Consider the following 8,106-nt stretch of genomic DNA (forward strand, 5'->3'; position numbering starts at 1 on the left):
TATGCATGTACTCAGCATTTTCTTACAGTAAACAAAACAGAAACCTCCCCCCAAAAGAACAAATATAGAAAATTATGGCTTGTGCATATCTCCTGTTGTAAAATTAGACATTTGAGGTGCTGGCTACAGTGTGAAGAATGTATGGTATAGAATTAAATACCAAGGAAAAACAGGCACATGTTTTTTTGTCACATGTGGAGGATATTGGGCAGTGTCATGGCCTAGACAGTGTTTCACGATTTTTCTTTATGCTTATATTTTGGCTTTGTTTTGTGACATGGATGAGAGCAGCAGTTATTAAACATTTTTAGTAAATGAAATCTAAAACAAAGATAACTTGTTTCCAGTCAATGACAGTATTTTAATTCAATAACAACCCCGAATCACAAGGCTGTCTTTGGATGCAGTAGAGCACATGGTAAAAAAAAAAAGCATGAGCTAAGCCATCAAGAAGACCTGGTTTGAACCCAGGCTACTTCTGCCTCATGCCCAGGGAGTAGCTGGTGCTTCCCCCGTGCAAATGCTGAAGTAGTGAGTCCTGTTTTAGCACAACTGCAATCACAAGACCAGACCTTGCCCTCAGATTCTGTCTTTGTTCATTGAATTACCTTGGTGCACTGTAGAAAACTGACTCCATAAATGCAGATTTCTACCTGAAATGGCTATTTTGTTGCATTGATTTTTTTTTTTTTGACTATCCTTATGCTATTACAACATCTTCATGATTACTGTGGGTTTGCAGTAAGCTTTGAAAATCAGAGAGTTTGGTTCTTCAACTTTAGTCTTATAGATTTGGCTAACCTAGGTCTTCTGAATTTTGATATAAATTTTAGAATCATTGCTGTAATTTCTATAAAGTAGTCCATGGAATTATGATATATTTTAACCCCTAGTTAGCTTTTAAGATTGACATCTTAAAATATTGAGTGTTTCAATCCATGAACATGGTTATCTCTCCCTCCTTATTCAGCACTTTAAATTTTCTCAGCTGTATTTATGTTTCACCATAGACATATTTTTTGTCAAAATACCCCTAATATTTGTTTTATGATACTATTTAAAATGATATTGTTTTATTTTCAATTGTTTTTTCCTATTGTATAGAAATACAATTAATTTTCGCTTCTGAGTTTACACCTCAGTTTCTTCACCAAAGAAACAGAGATAATAATAACATCAAACACTTAGAGATGTTGTAGGGATTAAATGAGTGGTTATGCGTAAATTTTTGCCACAAGATTGCCTAATCTAAAATAAATACTCAATGAACGCTGGTCTTTTTTTTTTCTTTTTCCCTTCTCTGTTCTGGACATTGTTGTTTTTATTCATCTCCTAGATTAAGCACTTCCAGGGAAATATTCTAATTTCCAAGGACTGGGATTTCTAATCAGCTCTCCGTCTGGAACTCTTCTGAGCCAAAGATAGTTACAGGGTCACATCCTTTAGCTAAAAATAGGGTCCTCTTAGGCTCTGTATCTGGTCTGGATTGAAAAAATGGTTCCAAAGCAGAGGGTTCCATTCCCCTTGGCAGGGTTTTGGCCCAGAAAGTTGCATTATCCTGTGAAGGGCTACAGATGTCAAGGAATGGATACACTGTGCCAAGAAAGATAACAGCATGGCCAGATGCCTATAAGGCATTTGTTGTTAAATAAGTCTTCTAAGAATGCTGGGCACAGGAGCTGGGAAGAGGTCCTGTTTTCTTCTGACATTTAATCCAAAATCAAATCTGCTAACAGTTAATAAATAGAAATACAATTTGAAGTCCAGTGGCAAGGCTGATAGCTAATATTATGCTATAAAGACAGTGTACGTTAAAACATTTCAAATATCGAGAGAATTCAGTTAAATGATACAAACTAATCCTCACCTCTTTAGATTTTCCTGACCCATACTAGAACTTAGGGTTTCTCATGACACATGAGGCTTTGAGACGTCTGGAAGTTTGCTTTATTTGCAATAAGCTGATCATTTAGACTACATTGCTGTTTGATAAAATCGGTACCCCATATTCATGATTCATGATAGAGTCTCTTTTCCAATCATGGGACTGCAAAGCTTAAGCTCAATGTTAAAAAGAGAAAAAAGACTATAATACAATATAATACAAATAAAAAACACACTGTTATCTGAATTTGCCAGTTGTTATTTTCTCTCTTTTGCGGACTAATTCACACCAGTAGAGGAGGGAATTAAAAGAGAAGAGGCAGGAGTTCCTATGGTGGCACAGTGGTTAACGAATTCGACTAGGAACCATGAGGTTCGATCCCTGGCTTTGCTCAGTGGGTTAAGGATCCAGCATTTCCCTGAGCTGTGGTGTAGGTTGCAGACGAAGATCCCACATTGCTGTGGCTCTAGTGTAAGCCAGTGGCTACAGCTCCGATTAGACCCCTAGACGGGGAACCTCCATATGCCGCAGGAGTGGCCCTAGAAAAGGCAAAAAGACAAAAAAAAAAAAAAAAAAGAGAGAGAGAGAAAGAGAAAAGGCAAATGGTATAAGTTTATATTTTTCTTTAATTTACAATACTTTTTTTTTCTGATTGGAAAATGATTCCTTGGTGAAATTTGAGAAATAAAGACAAATTTCACCAATTGCAATTTTATATAAAGAATAAAATCAATTTTATTTTTTTGACTCAGAGAGATCTGTTGTTGGCATGTTAATGTTACACACACACATATACACACACAGGGGCACACACATACAGAGTCAATCATGGGCATCTTTCCACGACCTTGAAGTAGACTTCAGTAGCATGAATTTAAATGGATGCGTAATACGAAGTCATTAGGAACACATTATTTTATTTTGGCCATTCTCACATTATTATTATTTAGGTTGTTCCAGTGTTTCCCTATTACAAATAACTCTGTAGTAAATATCACTGCACATAATAAATTCCCAGAAGAGGTATAACTGGGCCAAAATTATAATTTTTTAAGGTTTTTTTTTGTTTGTTTGTTTCCTGATATGCTTTCCTCAAGGTTTATCAGTTTACATTAGCACCAACCATACATGAAAGTAAACACTGCACTTTGCCCTCTTAAACACTGAGAATTATCATTAAGGAAAGAAAAAAATAGACCAGTTTTATACTTGAAAAATGATCTTTTCTTATTGTTTAAATTTGCAATTTTTATAACATTAGTAAAATTGGTCTTCTTTTCAATGAGTGTCAAAAATTAAAATTTTTATTCATTCATATCATGCTCTTTGCCTAGTTTTACCCTGTTTTAATATTTTTTGTTTGTTTTTGTTTTTTTTTTTTGTCTTTTTGGCATTTTTTGGGCCGCTCTCACAGCATATGGAGGTTCCCAGGCTAGAGGTCTAATTGGAGCTGTAGCCACCGGCCTACACCAGAGCCACAGCAACGTGGGATCCGAGCCGCATCTGCTACCTGCACCACAGCTCACAGCAACGCTGGATCCTTAACCCACTGAGCAAGGTCAGGGATCGAACCCGCAACCTCAAGGTTCCTAGTCAGATTCGTTAACCACTGTGCCAAGACAGGAACTCCCCTGTTGTAATAATTTTTTTTTTTTCCCACTGTACAGCAAGGGGGTCAGGTTATCCTTACATGTATACATTGCAATTACAGTTTTTCCCCCACCCTTTCTTCTGTTGCAACATGAGTATCTAGACATAGTTCTCAATGCTATTCAGCAGGATCTCCTTGTAAATCTATTCTAGGTTGTGTCTGATAAGCCCAAGCTCCCGATCCCTCCCACTCCTTCCCCCTCCCATCAGGCAACCACAAGTCTCTTCTCCAAGTCCATGATTTTCTTTTCTGAGGAGATGTTCATTTGTGCTGGATATTAGATTCCAGTTATAAGTGATATCATATGGTATTTGCCTTTGTCTTTCTGGCTCATTTCACTCAGTATGAGATTCTCTAGTTCCATCCATGTTGCTGCAAATGGCATGATGTCATCCTTTTTTATGGCTGAGTAGTATTCCATTGTGTATATATACCACCTCTTCCAAATCCAGTCCTCTGTCGATGGACATTTAGGTTGTTTCCATGTCCTGGCTATTGTGAATAGTGCTGCAATGAACATGCGGGTGCATGTGTCTCTTTTAAGTAGAGCTTTGTCCGGATAGATGCCCAAGAGTGGGATTGCAGGATCATATGGAAGTTCTATGTGTAGATTTCTAAGGTATCTCCAAACTGTTCTCCATAGTGGCTGTACCAGTTTACATTCCCACCAGCAGTGCAGGAGGGTTCCCTTTTCTCCACCGCCCCTCCAGCACTTGCTAGTTGTGGATTTATTAATGACGGCCATTCTGACTGGTGTGAGGTGGTATCTTGTGGTAGTTTTGATTTGCATTTCTCTTATAATCAGCGATGTTGAGCATTTTTTCATGTGTTTGCTGGCCATCTGTATATCTTCCTTGGAGAACAGTCTATTCGGGTCTTTTGCGTTTGCTGGCAAACACATGAAAAAATATTCTTATACATTCTTTAATGTAATAACTACCTAGGATGTTGAGCTCAATCCATACAATCAACATAGGTTGACTTTCTTGCTACAGGATCATCTATTAAATAACCATGAACATTTTTCCATGGTCAGCTGTGGAAATGGCTTTAAGTGTCAGCATGCAGGCTTACCGCACATAATACCTGGGTTTGTCCAGAGCCCCTAAAATTCTTAAGAGTTCAAACCTCACATCCAGTGTCCCTGTCCTTATTTTGTGCTTATGAGATTGACTGCAGTATTAAAGGCATTTATTCTGTAGATGTGCTTTTTTTTGTTGTATTTGGGGGAGAGGGTGAGCATGTCTCCCTACTCCTCCGCCATCTTGTCCTCTCTCTGTTTTAATAATTTTTAAAACAAATTTTAAGCTCTATTTACACATTAAAGAAATTCTTTGCCATATTGATTAAAAAATTGTATCACTTTTATCTTTTAATCACAGGGATTTTTTTTTCCTTTTTTTTTTAGGGCCACACCTGCCCCATATGGAGGTTCCCAGGCTAGGGGACGAATTGGAGCTACAGCTCAAGGCCTACACCACAGCCATAGCAGTGCAAGATCCGAGCCATGTCTGCAACCTATACCACAGTTCATGCAACACGGGATCCTTAACCCACTGAGTGAAGCCAGGGATTGAACCTGAATCCTCATGAATCCTAATCATTAACCACTGAGCCACAAAGGGAACCCTGGATTTTTTTTAATATAGACAAGCCATTGACATTTTTACTTGTTATTTCTGTCAGTACTTTTATGCTTTAGGAAGTCTTTACGTGATATGAAATAAATATTCACTATTATTTAAACTTCATATAATTTCCTCTTTTATATTTAACTTGATTTTACTTAAATCATTGTATGAGAGATCTTTACTTTCTTCTGAATAGTTATAAAATTTTCTAGGACAATTTATTGACTAATTGATTATTTTGCCACTGACTTATTAAATCACTTTTATTTTAAAATGAATTTGTATATAGGCCAGCCTAGAATTTAAGGCTCTTTTGTTGTGTAGCTATTCTTGGATTGACATTTCCTGGTTCTCAAAGTAACTGGAGAGATAAAAAACATATCCTAATCTTGTAATCTCAGTGTCACTTATAAATATGGTGTTTAATAATAACGAAAGAAAACATGGCTAGAGGTTTGCTTCATTCGAAATATGTAAATCTGATCAGTGACTCATTGCTCTCCTAAGCCATCAACTTCCTCTTTTCCCCCCCAGGTGAAGCTGCCTGGATGTAAGGATGTCAGCCTTGGGTACATTTTTAAATCATCTGGAAAACTGAAAACATGCTGATGGTTGGGCCAAGTCTGTTCAAGAAAATATATTATAAAAATAAAATCCCCGAGTTCACAAAATGGCTCAGTGGAAACGAATCTGACTAGTATCCATGAGGATGCAGGTTCGATCCCTGGCCTTGCTCAGTGGGTTAAGGATTTGGCATTGCCATGAGCTGTGGTGTAGGTTACAGATGGGGCTCGGATGTGGCATTGCTGTGGCTGTGGCATAGGCCAGTGGCTGCAGCTCCAATTGGACCCCTAGCCTGGGAATTTCTATGTTCCGCAAATGTGGCCCTAAGAAGAAAAAAAAAAAAAAGAAAGAAAGAAAGAAAATAAAATCCCCAACTCTTCCTTTCCTTGTTGTGTTTTAATATAATTTTATAATTTGACATTTTATAAAATAAATTGGGTAGTCTTCCCAATTTTCTTATGTTCTGGAAGTTTTTAGTAAGCCTGGGAACTTAAAGAGTTGAAACAAATCATTTTATGACTAGCCTTTGACTCTTTAATGGGAGGTATTTATTTGATGCATTGAAAGTTGGTTCATGATTTGCTGATTTGTTTACATATTCTTTAGTTTGCTTATTCGATGAATAATTACTGAGCTCCTGTCATGTACCAGCTGTGATGTTAGGAATTAAGGACAAAACAACCAACAGACCAGAAATGTCTTCTGCCCTCCTGGAGGGGAGACACAGAGAGACCCAATTACAACAAATGAATACAAAATTGCATCTCAAATAAGGTAGTGCTAGGAAAAGCCAGGAGTTTTGCAATAGGCAGGTAGTTCAGAGAATGATTAGCTGAGGAGGTGAAATGTGAGCTGGGGTGTAAGCTATGAGATGTTAATTAAGGAAGAGGGGGAGTAGGAATGCCTAGGTCAAGAAAACAAACATATTCAAGTCCCTTGGTAGAAGGACGGAGGATGATGGAAGGGACTGCAAGGAAGCCCATATGAGGAGCAGACGGGGGCCAGACAATTCAGGGCATTGTGAACTACCTTATGAATTTCTGTCTTTATCCTCAGAGCAAATGCATTGAAAATGCTAAGGGAAAATCAGAAGTTTGAGACCTAATTTGATTTCCCCTTCTGCAGTATGAAGACCAGTGTGGAGTTATTGGTTTGCAGAGTAAGTGAGGAAAAGGAATTGGAAAGCTACTGATATATTCTGGGGAGCGATGTTAGTAACTTGGATGAGATCAAGAGTCTACAGACTGGCCCACGGGCCAAATCTGGCCCCCCACTTGTTTTTGTCAATAAAGTTTTGTAGAAGCATAGCCAGGTTCATAATTTACAGTATCTATGGCTGTTCTCCCATTACAGTGATGAAACTGAGCAGTTGAAAAAGAGACAATATGGCTTGCATAGCCTAAGATATTGATTTTTTTGGCTTTTTACAAAAAAAAATCTTGCCAACCCCTGGACTACAGGAGTAATGGTGGAAAATGACAGAACCAGATGGCCTTGGGAGAGTTCTTGAATGAGTCAGGTTTTGGCTTCTTATATCAGTTATGATGTTGTGGAGTTTTTTTATAGAAAATTATCTATATCGATGATATTTTGTAATTTAATGTTAAATGTTATTCTGTTTTCTTGTAATTGCTATAATTTCCTCAGTACCTGCTTATATGACCATTTATATGCTAATGTACATTGCATTTTCTGAGTTTGATGGGATTTGAAAATATTTTCTCCACTTAATGAGAGGTTTCAAAGTATTAGTATAGAAATGACATTAATTTTTCCAGTTTTCTGTTTTCTCATGCAATGATTTCATCTAGTTTTTTACTGACTCTTTATGCTAAACATATTTTTCCTTTGGAAATTCTGGGGTCCAGGATCAAATCCGAGCCACAGAAGTAATCAGATACACAACAATCAAAATGTTGGCTCCTTAACTTGCTGATCTACCAGGGAACTCCTAAACATATTTTTCTTTTTTCATCTTTATACAATGCTTAGTTCATTTATTTCCATTCTGTATTGCCATAATGATTTTAAAGCTATGTATGTATGTATTGTCTTTTGAATATTGCTTTGACTATATATGGACTCAAATAATTATTTCATAGCCTATTTTATTTTAATAAGAATAATTGTTACTTCATTAAGATTTTTTTTTTCTTTTTTTAAGGCTGAACTTGTGGCATATGGAGGTTCCCAGGCTAGGGGTCAAATTGGAGCTACAGCTGACAGCCTACACCACAGCCACAGCAACGCTAGATCTCAGCCAAGTCTGCGACCTACGCCACAACTCACAGCAACTCTGGATCCTTAACCCACTGAGCAAGGCCAAGGATAGAAGTAGCAACCTCATGGTTACCAATCGGATTTGTTTCCACTGT

The sequence above is a fragment of the Sus scrofa genome, chromosome 6 (genome assembly GCF_000003025.6).
Source record: "Sus scrofa isolate TJ Tabasco breed Duroc chromosome 6, Sscrofa11.1, whole genome shotgun sequence".
NCBI classification, from domain to species: Eukaryota; Metazoa; Chordata; class Mammalia; order Artiodactyla; family Suidae; genus Sus; species Sus scrofa.